The sequence below is a fragment of the Orycteropus afer genome, unplaced genomic scaffold (assembly GCF_000298275.1).
Source record: "Orycteropus afer afer isolate SDZICR_OR568_19922 unplaced genomic scaffold, OryAfe1.0 scaffold00028, whole genome shotgun sequence".
In the NCBI taxonomy this organism is placed as follows: domain Eukaryota; kingdom Metazoa; phylum Chordata; class Mammalia; order Tubulidentata; family Orycteropodidae; genus Orycteropus; species Orycteropus afer.
In genome coordinates, this window is record NW_006921615.1 from 604,172 (window position 1) to 625,493 (window position 21,322).

Consider the following 21,322-nt stretch of genomic DNA (forward strand, 5'->3'; position numbering starts at 1 on the left):
AACGCTCAACAGGTTTCAGCGGAGACTCCAGGCTAAGACAGAGTAGGAAAAAAGGCCTGGTGATCCAAATATCAACTAGTGGAAACTGTAGGGATCACAAAGGCACACTGACAGCTCTTCAACCAATCACGAGGATGGTGCAGGGCAAAGCAGAGTTTTGTTCCATTGTGGAAGAAGTTGCCATGAATCAGGGCCAACTTGATGGCAGCTAGCAACAACAGCAATTCTATGCCAGATACTAAATTAGGCATTGGAGACACAGAGCTGGATATATATATATATACATATATATATGTAGAAAAAATATATATATATTAGAAAATTTTATTTTATGATGATTAAGTACAATGATAATGACCTACATAGCTACTAGAAAGGCACAGAAAAGGGACATCTAAAATGCCATAGGGAAGGGACAGGTCAGGAAGCCTTGCTTACTGTTGGTGACTCAGGGTAAATTAATCTCTCTAATCATTATTTTTCTCAAGCCAATAAGTAATTATCTTACTGGCTTATTGTGGAGATTAACTTAAATAACCTACGTACCTGAACAATAGTAGAATTTATGTAAATAGTTAAGATGTCAGTAAGGGTGGTTGGAATGACGATGATGATAACGACATGAAGAACAAATGCATCAAAGAACAAGGAACTCTGCAAGTGGTGGAAAGAGTCGGCAGCTTTTTCCCTCCAAAGCTGATTAATTTCCATTTCCCTCCTTTGCTCTGAGCATGCCACATTGTCACAACTGTTAAATTGTATTAAAGCATAAGCTCCCTGAGGACAGGGAGCACAACTCTCTCTTATGTACCATAGCCTCTCCAAGATTTAGCTCAGAGCCTAACACATGGTAGTCTCTCCACACATGTATATTGAGGGAAAGAAGTGGAAGGTGAAAGAAAAGACAGAAAGAGAAACAAATCAAAGGAAGAAAGGTGAAGTCAGGTGTAATCATTATTCTACGACACTACACCTGCTGCTCCCTTACCTCTACTTCATTTCTCAGGAACACCTTCCATGACCAACTTTTCACTCATTATTCATTCTCTAACCAGACACCTGCACAACTTCCATACTGACTTCCTTTTGCCTTTTGTCTTTTTTTCTTTTCTTTCCTTCCTAGAAGGGTTGTAATTCCATCTGTGCCACATATGACAGTTGTGCTGTATGACCTTACATATGTTATTAATCTCTTTGACACCCATCTGTCAAATAAGGCTTTTAAGTCCAGTTTATCATGGCAGATAGAAGTGTGCCTAAGGCACTTGACTGCTAAGCAAAAAGCTAGCGGTTCAAACCCACCAGCCACTCCTCAGAAGGAAGGTTTGGGCAATCTACTTCTGTAGTGATACTGGCCCAGAAATCCAAAGAGTCATCACTATGAGTCGGGTCTGACTTGACAGCACACAACAACAACAACAACTTAAAATTTTATTAAAACTACAGTAAGTATTTTTTAAATTAAAAGTGATAAACACACAAAGACAAAGGTGACAGGAGACAAGAATTATTAAAAAGTGTTGGAATTTGGAAAGCTTATGGAACAAAGTTAACTGGCTAAAACTTAAGCCTGCAGAGGGAAACCAATAACAGCAAGCTGATTTATTACACTGGGCTGGAGAACTGTTCAGAAATTGAAGGTACCTGGTACCTCTGAATGTGAAGATATGGGTTAAATCTTTCAAAAAAAAAAAAAAAAGGAGAGTTTGTTGAAAACTTTGTAAAGAGCACCAAATCTCAAGATTTTCTCCTTGATCATGCAGCTACCACATCCTAGCTGAAACCAAGACTGCCTCTCTGGAAAGCTTGAATCAGAGAGGTTCTGAGCTTGAGCACCAGAAAGGGCCAAGGGTGCCATGCTAAAATTAGGACTAAATGAAAGTCTCCATATTAGAATGTGACACTTCCCCAACCCTGATGATCAGACTGATGCCACCAGGAAAGAAATTCCTGGATTCCTTTCATGAAAATTCAGCCCAAGAAAAATATCTATAGAGACTGATTCAGGAGTCTTCCAACAAAATGGGCTATTTCCCAAAATCACCCTACAGTAAAGTTGACTGTTTGGCAGTTCTCATCTATGCATTATGGACTTCCAAATAGCTAATAGTATCTCACTTTTAAGTAAAAACAGACAGCAAAGAATCCCCAGACATTTGAGGAAATCTACTAGTACAAAAGACAAAAACCAAAGAAGCAAGTGGGGGAAAAGAAATACACTTGGAAAAAATAGAGAAATAGATATAATGTAGGAGCTCTGGTAGCATAGTGGCTCATGCACTTGACTGCTAACCAGAAGGCTGACAGTTCAAACCCACCAGCCACTCCTCGGAAGGAAGATGGGGCAATCTACTTCCGTGGTGATACTGCCTCAGAAACCCAAGGAGGGGTCGCTATGAGTTGGGTCTGACTTGATGGCACATAACAACAACAACATATATATATACATAATTAGTACACTCAGAGATAAGAAGACAATGGAGCAATGCCTTCAAAATTCATAAGGGAAAGGCATATCCAAACTAGAATTCTGTATGCAGTCAAAGTTATCAGTCAACTGTAGGAACAGAAGGAAAACAACTTCAGACATTCAAAGTTTCAAACACTTACCTCCAATGAATCTTTTCTTAGTTATTTTTATTATTCAAACAACAATAACAGCAAGAGTGACAACTCAGAAAGGCAAGAGGTAAGGGAAGCAAAGAAAAAGCAAGATGAAAGCAGTGGCTCTGATGCAGGAGAAAAGGTGAAGGAGGAGGACGTAAGAGAAGTCCCGAGGGGTAGCTGAGCATCAGGGTAGGGAATACCCAATCCAGATGGCAGGAAAATGTGGGATTTAGTAAGAATACCCTTAATTATTTTTTTTAAAAGGGAACGTTGTCTGATGTATTTGAATATATCATGAAGAGATATACTGTTGTGTTGGAGATGAATTAGTGATAAATTCATCGAAAAAGAAATAAATAAAATCATGGTAGAAATAAATAAAATCATATTTTTACACATAAAACTTAATAACTCCAGAGAGAGAAAAAGCTGTAATATAAAGAAGTGAAATCATGTTTGCTATATGGCTCAGCTCTATATAATATTTTATGCATATAAATAATATGTATTGAATATTTATTTAACCAGACACTGTGACATAACTCCCAGGAAAAGAATGATAAAGAGGTTGTGTGTGGAGTGGCAGGGAGAGAGAACGAGGGATAAACCCTTATCTTTCACAGTAAGAAAATCCATATACTATAACTGGAACTAAAAAGTAGAGGAGTCACAATGTTTGGACAATTGGAGACAAATGCCAGAAGAAACAACTGAAAGGTTTAGAAAGGATTGTTTCTTCTGAGCAGAAATGCAGAAAAGAAGGAACAAGGAAAGAAAATGCTACATTACAAAATTATAACCCTTACAGTACTATGAAATTTTATAGTACTACTGTATTAAGCCTCAAGTCTATATATGTATTATTAAAATAAATATTAAATGTATAATGCATACAAAGTTTCTAGCAATTGTGCTACACACAATAGGCACTTAAAAAGTGGTTATGTTAATGTTTTGTCATTCAAAGCAACCCCAACTGTGACCCTTGGGCCTCAGTTCTTGGAATCTCACTTGAATCCTGTGTTGACAGCCACTAGCTGTCCACATTTTCCTCTGGAAGCACTTGGAGAGGTGAGGAGTGAAGGGAGGCAGACACTATTGGAAAAAAAGAGGCACTATCATTTGTGTAGTTCCTCTTTAGATCTTAAAGTATTACTTTGCAACTAAACATATTTTTACACGTAAAACTTAAATACATACAAGTATGCTAATGAAGAATACATCTTTCTTTCTCTCTGATGCCCCATGAGTTTGGTTGCTCTAAATAAAGAGGGCACTGGCAGGAAAGAAAGACTGTTTTGGAGTATTGCTTTCTTTACTCAGACCCAACCTAGAAGTCATTGTTGCAGTCGTCAAGTAGAGTCCATTGGAAACCAACATGGTAAGAAAAGTCTTAGCCCTCTGTAGGGAAATCTGTACATACTGTTCTCTGTGGAAGATACAGGAGCTTGAAGTGGTAATATAACACAGGAAGCTGCTAGGCTGTCTCCACTATATAACTCTTCTCTGACAGGCTAATCAGTGATTATGACCTTCCCTGTAATTCTCCATCCTTGATAAGCTCAAAAGAATTTATCTAAATATTCTTACTAGCATTGTCACTATTATTTTTCCACAAATTTAATCTGTACTAGACTCCTGCAAAGTACATACAAACCTTTGGAAAGAAAACAACTTCTCCAAATGCAAGACAGGAAAACAAATAACCTGTAAAGTAGAATTTAGAATGTGATATGGAGCATCATGCCCAGGTTTATATTAAAGCAAAGCATTTCCATCAGTTTGTTTGTTGTTATTCTAAAGCCTGCTCTCTACTGATCAAGGAAGAAGTTAGCACCAGCGTCGTGGTATGACAGTGATCAGTTGAGAAAACAAAAACAGGTCTTCATCCACAGCCAGTTGTCTTAGTTCTGTTGTACTGCTATTACAGAAATACCAGAAGTAGATGGCTTTAACAAACAGGACTGTACTCTTTTATAGTTTAGGAGGCTAGAAGTCCAAATTCAGAATACCTGCACTAAGGGCTGAGTGAAGGTCCTTTGACACTGGTCTTCAGCTCTGCCTCTTGTTCAAGGCCCATTGCAACTGGAGGTGTCTTCTAACTCATGTAGCCATTTGCTGTTGAAGCTGACAAAGCCAAGGTCAGCAGGTAAAATGGCACAATCCCAAGATCAGCAGGCAACATGGTAGGCCACTAGTTCAAGTCCAGAAACAGTGCCAAAATCAGCAGACAATACAACAGGCCACTGGTTCAAGTCCAATAACTAGAGATGAAGACTCAGCTAAATACAGGATCTAAATATGCCAAAAAGCTAGAGACGTTTCTCAAAGCTTCTCCATAAATTCTGGAAGCAGGCCACACCCCTAAAATAGCTCCCCTTCCACTGATTAACATCTCACAGCAGATTCTACCATGCAGTTGATTAATTTCATCGTGGAGAATAACTACATCCAGCTGCCAAGCCACTCAAAACCACGGCCCAGACAAGTTGACACATACCCTTAACTACCACATCTGTCTACAGAATCAGAAGGCAGACACATGAGATTTTAATGATAGTAAGCTCTGGGTGGGAACAGAGACACTTACGTTGCCATAATAGCTCTGCCTTCAGAAATGTATGCCTTTGCAGATGTCACCTCTCTGATTTTCTCTCCCCATCAGTGACGCAAGACGGTTGTGGATAAGATGATAACTGTTTCCTTACTGCTTTAAGTTTGATTCTGTCTTTCCCTTTCGATCCATAACTATAAATATTAGGGCAAGACTAAGCACAGGGCTGTGGGTCAAACCTACTTGGATTAAGGCCCAGCTCCAGATTGTCTTGTAAACTTGGGCCAACTATTTGACTCCCTGAGCTTTAATCTCCATTCTCGTTAAAGGGGCAAATTAACAGTACCTTTCCAAATAGTACCTAGTCCCAGAGTTGTGGGAATTGAATGAAAAATTGTAAGTGAGGCATCAATCACACTGCAGGCCCATAGTATGTTTTTTGTAAACTCATGTTGATATATTTCCTCCTGGGGCACTGGAGTAGAACAGGGCTGGCTTCTATGAAAGGGATGCCTCATACACTGGTGCCTAGAAAGTGTGCTGAAACCTCTGATGAGGAGCTGAGGATGGGAGTAAGGATCAGCAATGTCAGGGAAAATCTCATGCCTGAAAATAAAACAGTGAGAATACGGACTACAGGTTCATAAAGGCAAATAGACTTTTTAAGAACCTCACGACTTGCTCTAAGGGAACCAATAGGAGACTGACTGAATTTTCCACAACTATAAACATATATCTCCATCCTTATAGATTGTCAAGGACTACACACACACATACACACATGGTCACACACACATACATGTACATGCACACACTCACTCATATACATGATTTTACACGTACACACATACCCTCACACCACGTGGGTGCACTCACAGATGATCACATCCACACACTCACATACAGGCTCTGTCTCTCTGTGTCTCTCTCTCTCTTTCACACACACACACACACACACACACACACACACACACTTGGACTTCTGTCCAGGCTCAACTCATTAGGTTGATGGCTCTGGCAAGTTTTGTTATCATTCATTATTCATAAACATCATAAACATCTAAGCTGCTTTACAATAGATGATGCATTGCTGAATAACAACAGTAACAACACAGAGAGTGAAAGTTCTGCCCCAAGGAGCAGAAAGTATGAAAACCTGACACATAAAAGTTAGGACAGGACCATGCCAGGTTCTAAGCACCATAACACTTAGCGGGTTAGTGAGGTAATAATGATTCATTTTTCCAGGAGCATTTTGAAGTTTCCTGAGTAGAGTGCTTCAGTTGTGTAAGGTAATTAATATCTCAGTTTAAAAAAGAGAGAGAGAAAAAGAAAACAAAAAGTTAGAGAAACAAGTGTGGTCCAATGCAAAATAAATGTTTCCTGGCATCTGGGAAAGTTTATCCAATCTAGAAATTCAAGTCAGTTTCTGATGCCCAGGTGTCTCCCTTAGGGAAGGGAAACAAATGATGAGAGGGCTTCTAATAGGAACCAGCCCATTCTCAACACTGTACCACCTTCTTTATTGCTTATAAAAACTCTGCAAGTTAGTCAGGTCTCATTTTCCTAGTCACAGAGGGATTAAGGTTGTGTCCAGAGCTGAAACTGTTCCTGATATACCATGCTACTTGCTAGTCATTGGACTATAACTATAACAAACTTAAATATGCATCCTCTCTTTATTTTTTCAGTCCAATTAATTGATTGCTCAAATCAAAATGGAAAAGTCTATGGACATATAAGTGGTGAGTAAGAGAAGACATTCAATACAGAACATTATACTGTTGCCAGTTTTGCTCACAGGCTTTAAGATAGGTCAGGGAGGAGAAAGCCATCCTGGGCTGGTTGGTGCAGCTGTTCATCTGTTGATGCACGGTGTGGATGAGGTGATGATTTCAGAGCCAGTCTCTAGGGGGCAGGGTAGGAGTGGAGGTAGCCTGAAATTCAACAATATTGCTTAGAGGAGCGCACAGCAAATAATCAAAAATACACTGATAGATTGACTAATGAACTAAATCTAGACAAGGCTCTGCAAATGTATGTAACATTTATTACCAAAAAAGAATTGTCCAGAGGGTGAACATACCAAAAGCACAGGCAAAACACATGACTGCTCAGGAAATACAGTTTTGAAGGCAATAAAACCTGAACCCCCAAATAATAATACTTGTCTGCTGGCTGATCCCTGAAGTTTCATGCCCAGAACTCTATCTCTTTGCCTTCATTCATTCGTATCATTTGTTTAGACTTCATACTGTGTCAGTCCCTATGTTGCAGTGGGAACACAGAGGGCAAAATGAGAATCTGTCTACAAGGAGCTCATTATCCAGGGGAACAAATAGAGAAGACCATAGGCAATTGAAATACAGGAGTCAGCCAGAGGAAGCAGGAAGGGGTGGGCTGGATGTACCCCCATGTCAGAAGACCCTGTGAGCATGATCTTAACCCAACATGGCAAGAAGTTCAGAAGGGTAGAGAGTCAGTGGGAGTTGGGTCCCTAGTGCCTGCTGTGCTGGGCTGAGGATGCTGAAAGAACAAATGTTATGCAAAGAATGATATCACTATATGTGTATGTTGAAAATGCAAATTGGGAAAAATATAAGGAAGGTAGACTTAATGTCACCCATTAAGTCACTTCAATTTTAACAGTATAACCATCCCTAGAGGAGGTAATTGTTTAAACATTATGTATTCCCCTTGGAGTGAATAAAGGATGCAAGGACTAATTTTATATCAAGGGACAGAGAATACCAAAACAGGTCTGCACACTTCAGGCTCGTGGAAAGGGAAGTGACCGAGGAAGAAAATGATGAAAAGAGACAAATGTTCTTTTGCCTTGCTTGTTGACCATGAGGTCATAGTTACACAACTTCATTATTCTATTTTATCTATCAGAAGTTATTATTTCTTGAATTTAAAATCCAATTTTAATCAACAATTGAGTATTTATAGTAGAATTAGCCTTACTTGAAAGACAAAATTTGAAGGAAGTATTGGTACTTTTGGCTTAGGTTTATGTTCAATCACTGACAAAAATGATTAAAGTTGTGTTTACTCATATAAGAATAATGTTTCAAATAGTAGTTAAAAGGTCTGTCAAATAACTGTTGACCTGCCTGTAACTTTTTCTGGTATAGTGTTCTGAAGGTGTGGGTTTACACAAGAAGTCCAGCTTTAATGAAAGGGTAGAGGAAAAACAAGTGTTTGCAAATATTTACCAGGTGTCTACTACATGTAAGGAAGGCGCTAAATGAGATGGATTGTTGATACAGTGCTTGCAAAGATGGGCTCAGGTATAGCAAGGACTGTGAGCTGAAGAAGGACCGGGCAGTGTTTTATTTGTTGTACACAGGGTCGCTATGAGTCAGAGTTGATTTGACGGCACCCAACAACTACATACCAAGCCCTGGGGACACAGCAATGAATGAGACAGTCATTGTCAGAGATCTCATGTTCTAGTTAGGGAAATGAACCAAACACCCACTGCCATTGAGTTGATTCTGAGTCATAAAGACCTCGATTGGGTTTCCAAGGCTGTAAATCTTTACAAAGTAGATTGCCTCATCTTCCTCTCACAAAGCACTGGTGGGTTTGAACTGCCTATTTTCTGGTTAGCAGCCAAGTGCCTTACCCACTGAGCCACCAGAGCTTCTTAGTTAGGAAAATAGATGAGTCCAATTAAATTTAAAGAGCAAGTAAAATAATTAACCCTGCAAAAGAAAGACCAAGAGACATTCTGTGTGGGGGATTAAAAAAAACAAAATCAAAGTGGATAGTGATGATGGTGATACAACATGGTGACTGTAATGAATGGCACTGAATTCCATACTTAAAATGATTAAAATGGCAAAAGTTTTGTTATATGCATTTACCACAATAAATTTATTTTAAAGAAATAAAAAAGGAACCATTTAGCAAGACAACAGATAAAATGCTTTGACACTAACTTCACATAGAGAGATCAAGAACAGCTTCAAAGGGAAATTAAATTTAAGAGAGAACTAGCTATGGGATGTGTGAAGGAGAGTGATTGGAACAGAGAAAAAAGCATGTACAAAGGAAAGTGATTGTTGCTATGATCAAGATCTACACCAGGAGCAGAAGAAGGTCAGAGGACAATAGCAACTAAATCCATGGAAGATTAACACCAATATAACTTTGAAATGTTAGTTCTCAATAGAGGGTTTGCTGCCATGGAGACCTTTGACTCTGTGCCAATGGTTTAGAATAACTGTATATCATCTGAAATCCATTAATAAACACAAATAGTCATTCCCTATGGTAGGCTAAACCATGACACTCTCTTAGTAACTTGTGGGGGGAAGAGAGAAACTTTAAGGACTGATTCCTAGTGAGCCAATATTCCATGATGATTGTACAGAGAAAATGGGAGAACAGAATACTATGGGGGAATCAAGGATATATGGAAAATTCAGACAAAATTATAGATCTTATTTTTTATTTTTCCTGATTTAAGACATTGCAACTAAATTTAATTTTATCTCCAGAGATAAAGGAGTTCTGCAGTCTTTTTTATTGTCCTTAAAAGAAAAAAATCCACCTCTCTCTGGTTCCAGATTGCTTAGCCCTAGGGAAATGTTACTGTGCTGCCACGAGGTAGGAGGTTCCAAGGAAATAAGTAGAGCAGAAACCTCCTGAGGTATAGATGTCTTTCTACATCTGAGATTCAGAAAAGGAGTTCTCAAAATACATGTGAGAATAAAAATATACTTCTGTTTGAAGTTAATCACAGAAATGATTCTCTACAAATTTGTCTACGTTTCCCTCACTTCTCAAAAAACAAGACCTCCATCATGTTTCCATCTGGACTTCTTAACTAGCTGGAGGAGTTATTAGGTTTAGGAAGTATATAATTCTCCATTTATTATCTGAGTACTTGCTTTCTCAAGGCAAAAAGCCATAACCTTTCAAACAGGTCACAGTGAACATTGAGGCCTCATTTAGGTCATACTGTTCTGAAAAGGAGCTTCATTTTCACTCTAATATGGCCATAAAATTGGAAACCAAATAGCATTCCATATGAATTATGAGAAGGTCACATAAAGAAAAATTTTATTTCTTTCCTGAAAAATGTTTCCTCCTGTCTGTAAGTCTTCTAATTATTCCTTGATTCTGTAAGATTATGAGGGATAACTACCTATCATCTCCTAATAGGTGCTGTTTCCACAAGTCATGCTAAGTGTTATGTGGTTCCCATTCCTAATGATCTCTCCAAGGAAAGAAAGTCTTTTTGCTTGAGAAAGCTAAGCCTTTCTTGCAAAGAATTCTTAGAGGCTATTCCATTACAAAATGAAAATCTGACATCACATCAATAAGGAGTTTGAAGTTGTTTAAGTTTGCCCCTTCGACATCATACATGTCAGAATAATGAAAAACTCTATGCCTCTCTGATCGAAAGCTGACATTATGTCCTTCATGGACAACTTCCTTGCCATAGAAGGAAATTAAGACATAATTTCTCAGTTCCTATTGATCTGGCATTGCATTAACTGTCTGCTGAGCTAAGCTATTTATTGACTAAATGCTAGCCAGCCACCTCTAATTAGCTCAGGTTTTCCAAGCAAATTTTAGAATGGGGTGAAGAGACACTATCTCTGAATCTCTGAGATGGCCACAAAGCTATGTATGTGACCCATAAGAGTCTTTCGTATTTCCCAATCATGTTCCCAAGAGCTAAAAAAACAGCGTTTTGTCCTTTCAAGCACCCACTTGCATGGGAGAATTTGAAAGCTTTCCTTGGAACAAATTGTTGAGACACATGAAGTGGAAGCTCTATGTTTCTTGTAATCAAGTGGTGAAGTTCACATGGTGAGACATAGCCTTTTTTATGTAGGGAATGTCATTTCCCTTTCAGTCATTGGCCTTATTTCAGTAACATCCTCTTGGAAGATACTTTTGTCTACTTAGATTCACTCTTCAAAAAACTTTAATATCTTAAAATGAATCAGAGAACAGCTCCCACCTCACCTTTTTACGCTTTTTTTTTTTTAAGTTAACTCTGTATTGAAATATAAGTTATATACAAAGAAAGCCCACATTATTCGTGCAAAGTTTGATGTAGTTTTACAAAATGAACACACTTACGTAACCAGAACACAGATCAAGAGGCAGAACCTAAACAGAACCCTAGAAAGTCTCCCCTGTCATTTCCATTCACCATCCCCCTCAACAGTCACCTTTTTGTCGCAACACAGGTTAGTTTTGTCTGCTTCTGTGTTTTATATAAATGGAATAAAATAGTATGTAAACTTTTGTTTCTAGCTTCCTTTATTCGACATTCTCTTTGTAACATTCTACCAAGAACAACAGAATTTTGTGATTAAGTTACACAAGAGAGTATAGGTACCATATGTCATCTATTATACACACACACACACACACACACACACACATATATATATATATATCCCTGTTTTTTGACAGTTGTCCATGTAAAGCAAAGACCAAAACCCTGAGCCTTTATTAGCAGAAGGTGAGCACATACCAAACTAGTACAGATAATCTTGAATGGAATACTTTAAGTAGAAACTGCCATGTCGAATTATTTCAGCAACTTTCAAAAGGATGTATGGGTCCAATTTCAACTGGATAATAGTAAGAACTCACACAATTTCAAGTTTGATATGAACATATTCTTATCCTTGGTGTTACAGTGACTTCCTGCTTTAAAAACTGCAAAATTCTTCTAAGCTTCTTAAATTCTTTGCAGCTTAGAGCCACTATATAAATATTCACAGGATATTACAAGGCAAAAATTGCTGCTTTTCTTGGCTCTCAACAAGCAAACCAAGAGACTTTACTGGAAAAAGATGCAAAGCACAATCATATTGAATTTGAACATCAATTTTAAAAGAAACTCTTTATAATTTCTGTAGCTAGTAATCAGAGGCAGAATATTAATGAGACTATGTCAGATGGTTTAGCTCTGTATTTTGGATTTGCTCCTGCTTTTAAGAATAAAACAAACTATAATGCATAAAGATAAGTTTTCCTTTATACTTTACAATAACAATTAAAATTGCCTTTCATGGCAATTAAATCATGCTTCCTCGTTTTGGTAGAAGGAATATTTGATCTTTCCTTTGGCCAGAAACAAGGACACAAAAAGATCTATAGAAAAGCTCCTGTTCTCTAAACTGGTGTTTGAGAGACCAACATGAACACAAGGTAAAGTTAAAACAAGATGCAGAATTCAAAATTAGCAAAATTTTGATGCCCGATTGAGTCTCAAAAATTATCATGGAGTATGAGTCGGGCTGACTCGATGGCACATAACAACAACAACAACAACATTGTATATCTCTGGAAGCGGCCCATTCATTCATTCATTCATTCACTCAATCCTTCCTTTACAAACACCTATTGTGTACCTACCTTATATCAAACATTAGTTGGTTATAGTTTACAAATAAATACAGTCCCTTGCTATAGTGGAGTTCTCATGGCATAGTGCCTAAGGCATTTGACTGCTAACCAGAAGGCTGGCAGTTCTAACCCACCAACCACTCCTCAGAAGGAAGATTGGGCAATCTCCTTCCATACAGATACTGCCTCAGAAACCCAAGGAGGGGTCACTATGAGTCAGGATTGACTCAAACCAGTAATGTGTTGGTAAACAGGTTCTCCAGGGGGAAAAAAATCTTTGATTTTAGTGTTTGCCTAGTTCTATAGTGTAAATACTCCCATTGTAGCCAATTTCAACACACCAATATAAAGTTGCTGAAGTAGAGTTAGGATGAGATCGATAGATCTGGTTCCCTAGGCTAGTAGGAGCCAGTTCCAACATCAACACTGCTTTGAATGAACACTTTTGGTGAAGGAAAAATTTATACTTGAAACAGGATAAAGACAACCTAAACAGCATTGGATGGACCTTCTCATCTGTTATAAAGAAAATTGAGTGCACATTCTAGGACACTGAAAGCCCACAAACATAGTGTCTTATTCAAGTCTAGCAGAAGCTGCAAAGCAAGTCATAATTTTCCAAGAGGGAAGCAGCAGGAGCCAAACAAGCACCCAAGCATAATGATTTGTGAGAATGTTAAAAGGTCTGATGTCTCCAAAATATCTTCCTGCTCCATTTTGCAATGATGTCTGAAGTTCCTATCATTTGCATCATTCTTTTAGGCTACCACACTGTGTCTGTCTCAGATAGGGCCAATTAAAAACATCAGTGTTGTCTTAGAGAAGCTGCAAGTGTAGCACCTGGTAAATAGGCAGCTTAGCATCGTGGGAAGAGTGCTGACCAAGAGGCATGATGTGTGACAAGTCACCTGAAGGTGTGATGTGTGACAGGTCACTTCATATTTCTGGGTATTAGTTTCCTCTTGAACCAGATGGCATCCTTGTTCATTCACATCTGACATGCTACCAATCTCCTCTGTATAAAGGGTCCCCTTGTATAGACTAAGACATCAGACAACTTAATGTTCTGCTAGAAGAGCAGATCTTTTGACAGTTTTGCTTTGTCTTATTGGAATTGAGGACCAGATTTCATGGCTGAATTGGATGCCTATTGATTTTTTGGAAGTGTTATTTTCTGTAAATAATTTACAAAAATCTTGGTATTATATTATACTTTTTTCTCAAGGGTTTTGTGGAGATCATCAGCTCTTACCAATCTTCTGTAAATATTCTTGAGCTTTCTACAGAAGGATGCCACGCAGATATCGATATCAAAAGTGATAAGATGCAGTGTTCCTTTATCAGTCAAGTTAAACAGATGTATAAGGAAAATTCCCAAAAGTTTGAAAACCATGAATCAAAGTGAATTGTTAGATTAAAATATCTGAATTGGCACGGATCTTGACTGAGTTTCTGCCATTCCTTCATGACACATTCTCCAGATGCACAGTCTATATGACTGTGCATTTTTATTATCCTCTTAAGTATCTTAAAAATTACAGTCTAGTTATCACAGACCAAACTTCATTTGGTCAGCAGTAATTGGCAAACAGAGCTCTGCTAATTTCATACTGCTCTTCATAATTGCCCCCAACTCACTGTAGACCCAGATAATGCATAAAACTTAGCCTGAGCAAGGTTTTTATCAAGCCCTTAAACGCCTTTCCCAACACAGACATACCATTGACCTATTCTTAACTCCTGTTTTGAAAAACACAAATTTTGTCAAATCTTATTTTTTTTAAATCTCTGAAATTAAGCAACAAAACAACAACTAAACCTTACAGCTTGCTTTCCAACCTCTTCAAAGCAAAGAAATATATTCTTTCTAAATACTTGCCTACGGGTAAGGAGGTCTTTTCTTTTTTTTTTTTCTTTTGGTCAGAGGAATTTTCAGTCAGCTTTAAAATCTTAGCAAACTGAAGTAGTGCATGTTCACCTTGCTTGAGCTGGCATCAAGACGTCTCTGGTGGCCAGTTGGCATTTGAGCCCCAGGAAAAGGAATGGGAACATTGAAAGTAAACTTTCAGAGTGAAGGCCATTTGAGGTCTTGCAACAGTAGTTGTACCAGAGTTTTTCCAGAGATGATAGAACACATGGGTGAGAGTATTCATTGATTGATAGAGCAAAATGGACTTCCGCAGGCAGAGAAACTTCTTCACACATTTATTTATATTTACATATTTTCTTTTTTTTCTCTCATCATGAAAGAAATGCAAGTCTGGGAAAATGAAAATGGAGGAATTATCTCATACAGAGTTCCAATCAGGGCAAGCAGCAGATAACCAGCTGTGCTCGCCCAGGACTGCACCAATATCATACCTGTGTCTGGTGACAAGAGACGTGTGATCACTCCCTTTCCTCTATACAATCTCCTGGTGACCACCTGGTACTGGTAAAGTCAATACCCATTCCCCTCCTGGTGTTCCATCTGGCCCAGCTCTCCCTCCCAACCATACCTTGCAGTACCTTCACCTGAAGCCCTACTCCCCTGATGGTCTGAGATACACTCTGGCAGATTGAATGAGGTTAGCATGCTATCTCAGATATTTCCAGCTAGAGCTTGAACTGGTACTGTGTTTTTCTTTCTTCTTATTTCTTTCCCCTTACCAAATTTTTTAAAAAATAAAAAACCTCACTGCCATTGAGTAGATTCTCACTCATAAAGACCCTTACAGGGTTTCTGGGGTGGTAAATCTTTACAGAAGTAGATTGCCCCATCTTCCTTCCACAGAGAAGCTGGTGGGTTTGAACTGCCAACTTTCTGGTTAGCACTCAAATGCCTTAGGCACTGCACTACCAGAGCGTCTTTCCTCTTACAAATATCTTTTTTTGTTTGTCTTTTCTTTTTATTCTTTCTCTTCCTGACCACTTATTTTTCTTTATTTTCCCAATCAAACAAGGCCCAGACTCTATCCAGCCATAGCTGTCACACCTGCAGGTTTGGGAATGGGAGTTTATGGTGGTGCTATGCCACTTCTTTCTTTCTTCCCTCTTCCCTACATCCAGATTTTTCTTATTTCTTCCTCTTCCCTTTACTCCAGCTTTAATTCTCCGCCCCCCCCTCCCCCATCAGACAGAAGCCAGTGACTCTATCTAACAATACTTGCTACACATGCATGTTTGGTGGCTGGACCTTGCCCTGTTGCTATGCTATGTCTCTCTCACGTGCACACTTGCTCTCTCTCTCATTACATGTTTCTTTTTCTATTTTTCTTTCTTCATTTCTTCCTTCTTACCACCATTTTTTAATTTTCTTATTTTTTTTTTTTTCTCTTTTTTCTACCTCTATTCCCCCACACACACTTTCTTCTCCCATTGGTCAGGAGACAGCAACTCTACCCAGCTATACCCACCACATCTCTTGTCCCACTCACTGGATAAATGCCACAACCTGCTCCACCACCACTGAATCAACAGCAGTAGCCAATGTCGTCCCAGCCTGGTCTCAGGTGCTCTATACAACTAGTGATCAGAGACTTGCACAAACACACCCACCCACTAACAAATCCACCCAGAGATAGGTGGTGAGCAACTCAGTGCTGATAAAATAGCAATGGGAGTAGCATACCTGACCCATTACCCAGATATATTAAAACAGAATAAAACAAAAAAGCAGGGTGAAGCAAAACAACATATAGTTAATAAATAAATACAATAACCCCACAATGTCTCAGAGACAACAGACAATACCAATTATAAACACACACACACACACACACACACACAGGACAAGAAAGATCAAGAAAGTGACCAAAATACAGATCCAGAAAATCTTCCAAAGGGAAAAATGGTATTGGACCTCCCTGATAAAGGACTCAAAAGAGTGGTATTTAGGGCCCTTCAGCAGATGAAGAAAGAGATTGAGGAAAACAAATACAACATCAAGGAAATCATACACAATATCAAAGACAACACAGACAAAATTTAGGAAAACAATACAAGAATTAACTAATTAAATGGATAATTAGAAGCCATATAAGAACAGCAAATAGATATCCAGAAGCTTAATACCAAAATTCAGAAATAGATAATGCATTGGAAGGGGAAAAGTGTAGAATTGAATCAGTGGAAAACAGAATTAGTGAAATTGAAGACAAATCACTTAATACTATAAATACCATAGCAGTTTAATACTAATCTGTTAGAGGAACAATCAGAAAAAAAGAACATCAACGAAAAAAGGAAGAAGAAAACCTAAGAATATTTGAATAACTTATATATGATTATAATTCCAGAACAGGAAGAGACCAAAAAAAAAAAAAAAAAGCATGAGAAAATTGACAAAGATTTGGTGGAAGATAACATCCCTAATACAATGAAATATGAAAAGCTATGCATTCAAGAAGCCCAGCACACCCCAAGTAAGATAGATCCCAAAAGAAAATTATGAAGATACATCATAATCACACTTCCCAAAATCAAAGACAAAGAAAGAATTCTGAAAGCAGCATGGGAATAATGAAAAGTTACCCATAAAGAAGTAATAAGACTTAGCTCTGATTTCTCAGCAGAAATGCTGGCAAGAAGGCAATAACAAACAATGGAATGTGCTGCCATCGAGTCGGATCCAATTCATAGCAACCCCTCCTTGAGTTTCTAAGGAGGTGTCTCTATGGAAGTAGATTGCCTAACTTTCCTTCTGAAGAGTGGCTGGTGGGTTTGAACTGCCAGCCTTCTGGTTAGCAAGAAGGCAATAAGATGACATAAATAAAACTCTGAAAGAAAGAAAAAAAACTTCCAACCTACAAATTGCTCCTCAAATAAGATGGCAAAATTAGAACATTTCCAGATACACAGAAATTAAAGGAATTTGTAAACACTAGGTCAACCACATAGGAAATGTTCATGAAAGTTCTTCAAAGAACCAACGAGGGTAGTTAACAGTTATATGAGATTAAGACACACAACATCACCTGTAAATCAACCCAGATATAGCAGTATCAAAAATAAAATAAAACTACATAACAAAAATAAGGAACCAGAGACATCAATATGTAAACTATGACAACTACAAAGCACAAATAGGGAATAAATTATGTAATTCCAGAACTTCCAAATGCAGAGGAAGTGAAGATGATATCAAGAAAGAACAGAGTGCTTTAAACCTGGGAACATAATAAAATATTATAGAGTAACCTCCAAGAAAATAAACTTTCTCACCAAAATAAAAAAGAAGAAAATAATAGATTCAGTAAACACTAAAGCAACAGCAATGAAGGAAATCATAAAATCTGTAAACAAAATGAACTCAGCATAGAAAAATACATGGAACAAAGAAACTATCAATACCACAAAAAAATAACAGCAAAGTGACAGCAGTAAATTCATATTTACATAGTTAGCACTGATTGTAAATAGATTAAATGCACCAGTGAAGAGACTGAGAGTAGCAGAAAGGATAAGAAAACATGACCCATCAATATGTTGCCTACAAGAGACACACCTTAGACAAAAGACAAAAATAAGCTAAAAATCAAAGGATGGAAAACCATAGATCAAGCAAATGGCAATCAAAAAAGAGCAGGGGTAGCAATATTAATCTCTGATAAAATAGAGTTTAAGGCAAAAACCAGCAAAGAAGGACATTATGTAATGATTAAAGTGTCTAACAAGATTACATAATCATAATAAAATGAAAGAGCCCCGAGTACACAAATCAGACTTTAACAGTTAAATGAGAAAAAGGTAATAGGTAAAAAAAAAGAGAGAGAGAGAATGAGAAATAGGTAATTCCACAATAATGGTAGAGATGTTAATAAATCATTTTCGATAAAGGACAGAACAATTAGAAAGAAACTCAAAAAACATATAGAAGATCTAATCAACACAATCAATCACACTGACTTCATAAACATATACAGCACACTATACTCAACAACAGCAAAATCTGCATTCTTTACCAATACACATGGAGCCTTCTGCAGAATAGACCATATGGTAAGTCACAAAACACGCCTCAATAAATACAAAGCATCTGCCTAGATCATAATGGTATAAAATTAGAAATCAACATCAGGAAGATCAAGGAAAAAAAATCAAATACATGGAAAATGAATAGCATCCTGCTTAAAAACCACTGTGTAATAGAAGAAATAAAAAAAATGATATTAAAATATTCATTGAATCAAAGAAGAATGAAAACACATACCAAAATCAATTTATAGAAATAAATGCACACATCAAAAGAGAAGAATCAAAATCAAAACCTTAGCCCAATATCTTCAACAATTAGAAAAACAGCAAAAAAAAAAAAAAGGCTACAATCACCAAAAGAAGGGAAATAATAAAGAGTCAAACAGAAATAACTGAAACAGAAAAACAATAGAAAGAATCGACAAGAATAAAAGTTGGTTCTTTGGAAGGATTAATAAAATTGGCAAACTACTGACAAATTTTAACAGAGAAAAAAATGGATAAGATGCAAATAAGATGAATAAAAAAAGAAATAGGTAATGTCACAACAGAACCAATAGAAATAAAAAACAGAATACAATGAAGAACCATACTCCAACGAATCTGAAAACCTAGGAGAAATGGACAAATTTCTAGAAGCATGCTTCCTACTCAGGCTAACATGATTTGAATAAGTGTATCACCAAACAATAATTTAAACAGGTCATAAAAAACTACTTCCCCCCCGAAAAAAACTTCTGGCCCAGACAGTTCCACTGGCGAATTCTACCAAAATTCAGAGAAGATCTGAAACCAATTCTGCTCAAACTATTCCAGGCATAGAAAAGGATGGAATTCTTCCATACTCATTCTGTGAAGTAAGAATAACCCTGACACCAAAACCAAGCAAAGACACCACTAAAAAAAGAATAGATCAATATCCCTTATGAACATAGGCACAAAATTTCTCAAGAAAATCCTAGCTAAGAGAATACAGCAACGTATCAAAAAAGTAATACATCGTGATGAAGTGGGATTCATACTAGATATGCAGGGATGGTTAAAAATTAGAAAGAAAAAAATCTACATAGTTCACCACATGAAATAAAAAAGGGAAGGAATAATATGATCATATCAATCGATGTAGTAAAGGCATTTAACAAAATCCAACACTCATTCCTGAAGTAATACTGAGCAAAATAGGAATAGGAGGTGTGGTGGTTATGTTTGTATGTCAACTTGGCTGGGCCTGGTTGAGTGGCTGGGTAGCTGGTGGTAGTTATTTCCATGAGTAGACTGGCAATCAGCTCCATGGTGGGATCTACCACAAGCAGCTGAGTAGCTGCCTTTGGGATGTGGTCTGCTTCCTGTATTTAAGGAGAAGCCTTGGGAATGGTCTCTAGCCTATGGCATGCTTGGACCCTGCATGTAGCAATGTAGTTGCTCAGCAGCCTGCTATGTTCTGCCGACCTTGGGACTTACAATGGACTTAAGTTAATGGCCTGCTATGTGGTTTGCTAACATCGGGACTGTGCCTTTTTACTTGTCAACCTTGGGGCTTCTCAGCCTCAGCAGCCAGCAGCTGTCTGAGTGAAGAAATGCCTCTAGCTCCAGTGGGCTGGGAGCAGGAGGCAGAGCTGGACCCCAAGGTTGAGGGGCTTTCACCCAGCCCCTAGAGCCTGGCACTTTGCACTTGAACTTAAATCCTCCAAATTGTAAGAAAAAACCCCTGTTTGTTAAGGCCATCCCATTTGTGGTATATTTCTTATCAGAGTGGCACTAGGTAACCAGAACAGTTGGTCAGGTAGCTGTCTTCCAAATTTCTTGGCTTAAATGGGTGAGTGCTTCCAAAGCTGGTCCCTTTTGTTGAAACATCTCAATGAATATCCCATCAATTCCTAGAGCTTTCTTTTTCACCAGTTTCTTTAGTGCAGCTTAGACTTCTTCCTTCAATACCTTTGGTTCTTGATCATGTGCTACCTGCTGAAATGATTAAACATAGACCAGTTCTTTTTGATACAGTGACTCTGTGTATTCCTTTCATTGCCTTTAAATGTTTTCTGCAAATTCAGTCTTTTGCCCATAGAATCCTTCAGTGTTACAATTTGAGGCTTGAATTTTTTCAGTTCTTTCACCTTGAGAAATGCTGAGCACTTACTTCCCTTTTTATTTTCTAATTCGAGGCCTTTGCACATTTCATTATATACTTTGTCTTCTCAAGCCACCTTTGAAATCTTCTGTCCAGCTCTTTCACTTCATCATTTCTTCCACTTGCTTCAGCTACTCTACATTCAAAAGAGTCTTTTCTGTCATCCATTTTAGTCCTTTATTTCTTTTCTGTATCTTTAATGTCCTTCTACTTTCTTCATGCAAGATGCCCTTGATGTCATTCCACAACTCCTCTGGTCTTGGGTCACTGGTATTCAATGTCAAATCCATTCTTCAGATGATCTCTAAAATCAGGTGTGATATAATCAAGGTCATATTTTGGCTCTCATGGACTTATTTTAATTTTCTTCTAAACTTAAACTTGCATATGAGCAATTGGCAATCTGTTCCACAGTTAGCCCCTGGCCTTGCTCTGAATGGTGATATCGAGCTTCTTTATCATCTCTTTCCACAGATGTTGTCGTTTTGATTCCTGTGTATATTCCATCTCGTGAGGTGCATATGTATAATAATTGTTTCTCACTGCCATTGAGTCAGATCTGACTCATAGTGACCCCTCCTTGGGTTGCCGAGGCAGTATCACTACGGAAGTAGATTGCCCAACGTTCCTTCTGAGGAGTGACTGGTGGGTTTGAACTGCCAGCCTCCTGGTTAGCAGTCAAGTGCCTTAGA